At 38.0% G+C, this 8,295-nt stretch overlaps 1 long non-coding RNA gene across 1 annotated transcript; it reads right to left on the minus strand.

Annotated features, from left to right (window-relative positions):
- Nucleotides 1–519: 519 nt before the first annotated feature.
- LOC138900765 (uncharacterized) lies at nucleotides 520–5,807 on the minus strand. The gene is made up of 2 exons (XR_011412032.1): nucleotides 1,353–5,807; nucleotides 520–991 (listed from the first exon to the last, which is right to left on the minus strand). It is a non-coding gene; the product is annotated as an uncharacterized lncRNA (long non-coding RNA).
- Nucleotides 5,808–8,295: the final 2,488 nt, after the last annotated feature.

Genomic DNA, 8,295 nt, shown 5'->3' on the forward strand with positions numbered 1-8,295 from the left:
ATTAATTAAAATAAAATACATTATATTGTGAAACTATTTTTGGTGCTTTTTATAAATACTATACTAGATTAATAGTAGAGTAAAATAGAGCATAACAATATTAAGATAACATCCCTACAAAAACACTAAAACTCTTATTAAATAGAAATAAAAAAAATGAAACTATTTTTTTTGTTTTCAAGTTTTATGTTCTACGATTAATATTAAAAGTAAAACTAAACTGAAATTCTATTAAAAATAAGTAAATATTTAAAATATTAATTTTTTAAAAGTTGTGCGGGTCAAAATTTACGTGCTTACAGCTAACCCTCTTTGTTTGGAAACTCGAAGAGTTTTTTAGCAAAGAATTAATAAGCAACGTAATTAAATTCTGACCCGACACTTCAAAAGAAAGTTAAGATAGTTAGAAAGATTGTGACCGAGCCCTGGTATCCGAGCTGCCTACATATCCTTGATTATAAAGGAATCAGACCACGTGTAGTGCAAAAGTAAAAAAAATGGAGAAGGATGCCGAGGTGGTGAGTCGAGTAAAGTGTCGTGTCGTCGATGTTCCAGTCCGTGGTTCCTGTCATTATATCAAAAATAAAATAAAATAAGATAAAAATTACAAGAAAAACTACAAAATCCTATCTACTCTTCTGTCTTGAATTTTTTCGGGTTCTTCACTCGAGTCTTCTAAATGTGAGCTTCTGCTACTTCTAACTGGAATTGAAAATTAAAAAATTGACCCTATTCTTCAGGCGGGCTCCTATTACTCGAACTTGAATGAAACTTGAAAGTTGAAGTAGACCCTCATTCTCCAAGTGAGCGTCTGCTACTGACTTGAAACATGAAAATAATCTTGAAATGAATACACTCGTTCTCCAGGTGGGTGCCTGCTACTGACTTGAAACTTGAAGTTAATTGTGAAATAAATACCCTCGTTCTCTAGGTGGGTGCCTGCTACTAACTTAAAATTTAAAATTAATTCCCGCATTCTCCACGTGGGTGCCTGCAATCACAATGAAAAAGACAGAATAAAGGAATCTTTTTGCCCCAGTTTGTACTAGGAACATTTGAGAGTGTTAGCCGAATCCCATTATCCAAAAGGGTTCTAAGAATATACAAGCTAAATTCCATTATCTAGGAGGGTCCTGAAGACTTAAAATTAAATCTCATTATCCAGGAGGGTTCTGAGAACTTAAAATTAAATTCCATTATCTAGGAGGGTCCTGAAGACTTAAAATTAAATTTCATTATCCTGGAGGGTCCTGAGAACTTAAAATTAAACCTCATTATCTAGGAGGGTCATGAAAACCTAAAACTAAATTCCATTATCCAGGAGGGTCCTGAAAACTTGAAGGTTAACTTACCTGAAACTTTGCTTTTCCCACAGAGGTTACTTGCAAAACGAACACAATTTTCCGCCCCTGTTTCAATCAAATAAAATTGGTGAGTTTGAAAATATGGTGGTTAGTTTGTGGCATTGTCTCTGAACGTGCCTGCTTTTGCAATTATCATGCTTCATCCTGATTAGTTGCTTCAAGCTGACAAGGATTTGTTTGACTTTCTGGTCGAACCTCGACCACAAAAACTTGTGAATGACACGAATCCCTTACACTCACTTGTTGCATTGTGTTTCCATTCTGACAATTGTTGAGCCTTTGTATTTTCTCAAAACTCAAGAATCACTTGATCACCTGAACTTCAGTTATCACCACATTACTCCTTCTCAATCATGTCACTTGCGATGTGCTTGGCCGAACTTTGCTTTGTGCAATAAAAAAGCTGGTAGTAGACTTTGAAGTCCTTTCTTGCTTGTTTAACAAAGACTAACTTGAAAGAGACTCAGAAATAGAACCAAAAGAACAAAGTGAAGTAACTTTAAGAATTAGGAATAAAAAAGGAAAAGTTTAAACAAAGATGACTATTTGAAGAAGAGTGGAAAAGAGACTTATTTGAATGAAGCAGCTGTCTCCAATGATCATGACATGAATTTTGGATTGATTAGCTAAATCCATCCAACCAATCACACTTTCAGTGTCATGGCTTCATACTTCAAAACTGGGCTTTCAATGATCTAACTTCTCTATAAAGTCCACAATACTCCTTCGACGTGTAGTGTCCCGAAGGGTTTTTAACATCAAACCTCTCTCATTTGTTCATCTCTTAACTCACCATCGCCTTACGGTGCCCGTGAGGGTTTTTATCAATAAGACTCACTCATTTTAATTTTTCTCTCGACTCACCATCGCCTTACAGTGCCCGTGAGGGTTTTCACTAATAAGACTCTTTCATTTTATTCATTTTTTCTTGTGCCTATTAACAAAATCATACATCTAACTCACGCTTGACTTGGCATTCTCAAAGATTGATCAGAAGGTCTTTCTTTAGATCGTAATGTAGGCTTTTGGTCAAGGTTAGAAATAAAGGGTGGCATGAGGCTCAAAATAATTTAGGATGAAAAAGGTTTAAAATTACAACTTTTGGAATCAGATCTTATAGCAAAACTAAAACTTCTGCCCCAGTTTCTTTGGGATTGGGAAATTTTGGATTTTTATTTTGGTGGGACCGAACCTCAGAGTAAGGCTGCCTACGTATCCTTTAAAGGAATCAGGTCTAACGTAGTTCCAACTATAATTCGTTTTGTTTTGTTTTTTATTTTTCGTTCTCTTTTTTTTTCTTTTTTCTTCTCTTTTTCTACTTCTTTTTACCTTATTTTCTTTTTCCTTTCTTTACTATTTTTCTATTTTCTGGCCTATTTTTTATTTCAAAAGAGGGGTGTGAAAGAAAATAAATTAAGGATCAAAAGGGGTAACAAAGGATAAAAGTGTTTGGGTAGCAGAATGAAATGCTTTTGTCATTCCAACTTTGAACATGCCAAGTACAAAATATGCAATTGAAGATAAGCAAATAAATCATACATAATATATCTTGACTGCATCAGAATTGATAGTCATTTCCACAATTTTGCCTTCTATGCGTGTTAAATATAAAGCACCATTGGGCAACACTCCTGTCACAATGAATGACCCCTGTCTGTTTGGGGCGAACTTTCCTTTAGCTTCAGCCTGATATGGAAGGATGTGTTTCAATACTAGCTGGCCCACTTCAAATTTTCGAGGACGCACCTTCTTGTTGCATGCTCTTTACATTCTCTTCTGATACAATTGACTATGGCACACTGTTGCCAATCTTTTCTCGTCAATCAAACTCAGCTGCTCCAGCCGGGTTTTGACCCACTCATCATCATCGATTTCAGCTTCTGCGACGATCCGAAGGGATGGGATCTCTACCTCCACAGGTATAACTGCCTCGGTTCCATATACCAACAAATAAGGAGTTGCACCTACCGAAGTGCGAATGGTAGTGCGATAGCCCAGCAAAGCTAAAGGCAGTTTTTCATGCCACTGTCTAGAACCTTGCACTATTTTGCGAAGTATCTTCTTTATGTTCTTGTTAGCAGCTTCAACAGCTCCATTTTCCTTGGGACGATACGGAGTGGAATTTTGATGCATAATCTTAAACTGTTGGCATACCTCTTTCATCAAATGACCGTTGAGATTAGTAGCACTGTCTGTGATGATTACCTTGGGAATTCAGAAACCGGCAAATGATATTTGAATGAACAAAATCTACCATCGCCTTCTTAGGAACGGACTTGAAAGCTACTGCTTCCACCCACTTGGTGAAGTAATCAATGGCCACCAGAATAAACCTATATCCATTTGACGTTGCCGGCTCAATTGGTCTGATAACATCCATGCCCTAAGCAACAAAGGGCCAAGGTACAAACATGGTGTACAACTCAGATGGAGGAGAATGAATCAAATCACAGTGCACCTAGCATTGGTGACACTTATGAACAAAGCTGATGCAATCTCATTCCATCGTGAGCCAATAATAACCTACTCGAAGAATCTTCTTTGCCAAGACAAACCCATTTATATGTGGCCTGCAAACTCCAGAATGTACTTCAGTCATGACAGTTGAAGCTCCTTTTGCATCCACGCACCTTAGCAGTCCTAAGTCTGGAGTCCTCTTGAAGAAGATTCCCCCATTTAAGAAACATCCAATATCCAGACGCCGAATGGTTCTCTTTTGATCACCTGTGGCATGTACCGGATATACCTCGGACTTGATGTATTCCTTAATATCATGGAACCAAGGTTCACCATCAAGTTATATTTCAATCATATTACAATAAGCATGTTGATCACGAACTTATATATGCAAAGGGTCAACATAAGTCTTATCCGGATAGTGTAGCATTGAAGCCAAAGTAGCCAATGCATCGGCAATCTCATTATGGATCTGGGGAATGTGTTTGAATTCTACTGACCTAAATCGTTGACAAAGATCATGCAGACATTATCAATACGGTATGAGCTTCAGGTCCCGAGTTTCCCATTCTCCCTGAATCTAGTGAACCAACAAATCTGAATCTCCCAAAACTAGTATTTCCTGGAATCTCATGTCTACAGCTAACCTCAAACCCAAAATGCATGCTTTGTACTCGGCCATGTTATTGGTGAAAAAACATCAAAGCTAGGTTGTTACAGGGTAATGTTGCCCTGTTTCAGAAATAAGTACATCCCCTATCCCAACACCTTTCATGTTAGCGGCTCCATCGAAAAAGAGTTTCCAACCTGGCTTAAGATCAACATCATTAACATGTAACACACCTTCATCGGGAAAATAAGTCTTCAATGGCTCATATTCTTCATCCACCGGATTCTCGGCCAAGTGGTCGGCTAAGGCTTGGGCTTTCATCGCGGTCCGATACACATAGATAATGTCAAACTCCATGAATAAAATCTGCCACTTCGCAAGTCTACCCGTGGGCATAGGCTTCTGAAAGATATACTTTAGAGGATCCATGCGGGAAATGAGGTAAGTAGTGTAGGACGAAAGATAATGCTTCAAATTTTGTGTCACACAAGTCAGGGCACAACATATCCTTTCAAGAAGAGAATACTTAACCTCATAAGGAGTGCACTTCTTACTGATATAATAGATTGCTTGCTCTTTCTTGCCCGTGATGTCACGTTAACCCAGTACGCAACCAAAAATATTATCCAGGACTATCAAATACTGGATCAAAGGCCTCTCAGGCTCGGGCGGGACCAGCACAGGTGGGTTCGATAGGTACCTCTTGATATTACCAAATGCTTTTTGGCACTCGTCAGTCCACTCAACCATGGCATTCTTCTTCAGCAACTTAAAGATGGGTTCACAGGTTGTCGTGAGTTGAGCAATAAACCTGCTGATGTAATTTAATCTTTCGATCAGGCTCATCACCTCGGTTTTATACTTTGGCTGTGGTAACTCTTGGATGGTGATCACGTCCATAGCACACCTCAATAGAGATATAAAATAGTCGTATGCAATAATAAGTACCCAACTAGGAGTCGGGGTCGAATCCACTGGGAGCTAGGATGGGAGTTAGGGGTATATATTTCAAATGAGCAATTGAATTATCTAGATTACACTTCCACAACAAGGATTTGTTTTCTATTTCTACTGTTAATCTAATAAATGCAAGATAAAGAAAGTAGACTAGAGATAATTATTTTAAAGGTTTTTTCAAATAGGTAAAAGGCCTAGGGCTGTGACCATAACCTAGGTGTTTGCCTAATGGGATAAAAATGTTAATGCTTATTTTGTTGATTGGGGTGTATTATAGCTCTCAACTCTACATTACCCACTCAATACCTCTCGGTCAGAGAGTAGTTTTGCCCAATTTGGCTTTCTCAAGACCATATGGGAATCACCCAAAACAGTTGATAAGAGCTCAAGTTGGGTTATTACTATCTCTAATTAATCAATCCCTCTTTCTCAAGTAGAGACTAAGTCAAATAGGCATGAATTAATGTTTGAAACCATTAAGTCTACAATTAAATCATGAACTAAGATAAATAACCAGCACCCAATCATAAACAAGCACTAAATTAGATACCCATAAGGTTTACACATTAGGGTTGGGTCACAACCCTAGTAAAAGTCTAGCTACTCATAATGGGATTTGAAGAAAATAAGGAAGAAAAACTAATTAAACTCATAATGAAAGCTTAAAATAATTAAATCTAATGTAAATACACCAAAGTAATATAAAACTTCCTAAAGTAGTAAAGAAAAACGGCTACAACAACTTCAGATGTTCAAACTTGACATAGTTTTGTGAAACTTGTCTATTTATACAAGGCTGAAAATCTCGTACAAAAATACCCCTCAGGAGGTTTTGCAGCCGCACAATTCCATATGCGGTCCGCATATTTCTTCATCTGGCAGGAAGTGGAGTTCTGCGGCCGTACATTTCTGAACTGCGGTCATGAAGCAATCTTCTGTGGCCGTACATTTTTGGGCTGCGGCCACACAATTCTTATGCGGTACACAATTCACAGAGGCTTCTGGACTTGGTCTTTTTGCATACTCTCTGATCTTCGACTCTTAGCCCAATTTTGCGGCCGCACAATTCATGGGCGGTCCGCACTTTGCGCAAAGTTCTGCTAAACTTCTCACCTTGGTTTGTGGCGGCAGATTTAATTTTGCAGTCCGTAATTTCTTCTGTGGATCGCACATTTGTGCTTATGCGCCCTTTATTGCCTTGTTCTTTAGAACACTCCTTTTTTAGTCGGATTTTATCTCGGGAGACCAAACTTCCAGCATACGTGCAATTTTGCAAAATTTTATTAGTTTCAAGAACACAATTCAATGCTTTTGGACTAAAACAAAAGCTAAAAGGTATTAATAAGTAGTCAAAATTTCCACTTATCATATGGATTTGATCTTCGACGGATCTAACTTAATACCGTGTCGACTAACCACGAATCTTAACAGCTTCCCAGAGGGAACACCAATTGCGCATTTTGCTGGATTGAGCTTGAGGTTATAACTGTGGAGCCTTTGGAAAAATATCCTCAAATCCTTGACATGGTCAGACTACTTCTTTGACTTTATGATCACATCATCCACATAAACCTCAATCTCTCTATGTATCATGTCATGAAATATGGTAGTCATTGCCTTTATGTAAGTTGCCCCATCATTCTTCAATCAAATGGCATTACCCGGTAGTAATATATATCCCATGGTGTGATAAACGCTGTCTTTTCTGCATCTTCCTCATCCATCAGGATCTGATGATATCCTGCGTAGCAATCCACAAAAGACCCAATCTCATGCTTGGCATAATTATCGATCAGAATGTGGATGTTTGGCAATGGAAAATTATCTTTTGGGCTTGCCTTGGTAAGATCACGATAATCAACACATACCCTGGTCTTACCATGCTTTTTCGGTACTGGCACAACATTAGCTAACCAAGTGGGATATTGAATGACCCGAATGACCTTTGCCCCAAGTTTCTTTTTGATTTCTTCTTTAATCTTCATACTCATGTCTGTCTTAAACTTTCTTAACTTTTGTTTGACATGAGGGAATGCAGGATTAGTTGGTAATTTATGAACTACCAAATCAGTATTTAAGCCCGGCATATCGTCATATGACCATGCAAAGACATCTTTGTACTCAAACAGTGCTTTAATTATTTCTTCCTTGACTTGCGGTTCCAGATTCACACTTATCTTGGTCTCCCTGATATTGTCCTGTCTCCTAAATTGATTGCTTCAGTGTCATTCAAGTTAGGCTTTGGTTTCTCTTCAAAATGTTTTAGCTCTTTACTTATTTCTTCAAATGCTGCTTCTTCATCATATTCTACTTCTTGGATCATTATTTCAAGATTAGACTGGCTTTTAAGACTTGGCTAAAAATTCCTCATGCATGTCATGTTATTAGAACTAGCATAAAAAAACTGTACAAAAGAAAAACAAAATGAAACACTATTAGGAATAACGAAAAATGGGAAAATAGCATTTCATTGAAAATAAAAGGATAGAAGGGTTTGAACATCAAAATAAGCAAAAGTAAAAATCTAGGCTACAACCCTGGAATAACCCAGATAACAAAAAGGAAAACAAAGCAAACTACCAAAACTCCTTTCGGGTGGGGAGAGAAGTAGTTTCCCAATTGCTGAGCTTCACATCTGGCCTAATGAGTTGCACATCTGTGTTACTAGAATCTTCCCAAATTTCCACCATATTAACCTCATCAAACTGACTTTAGAACCTCATGATCAGCTCTTTATCAACATCGACTATAGGTTTCGAGACTGATGATATTGGACGTTTTGTGACCCATGGCTTGACAAAAGACTTGGAGATGTGTGGAACAGGCTTGGTGAGCGGCCATACCTTCTGCTTCTTCTTTTTAGACCTTTTTACGTCCCTCTCTGTGGGCGTGAATCCCAAACCAAAC

The sequence above is a fragment of the Nicotiana tomentosiformis genome, chromosome 1 (assembly GCF_000390325.3).
Source record: "Nicotiana tomentosiformis chromosome 1, ASM39032v3, whole genome shotgun sequence".
Taxonomy (NCBI): Eukaryota; Viridiplantae; Streptophyta; class Magnoliopsida; order Solanales; family Solanaceae; genus Nicotiana; species Nicotiana tomentosiformis.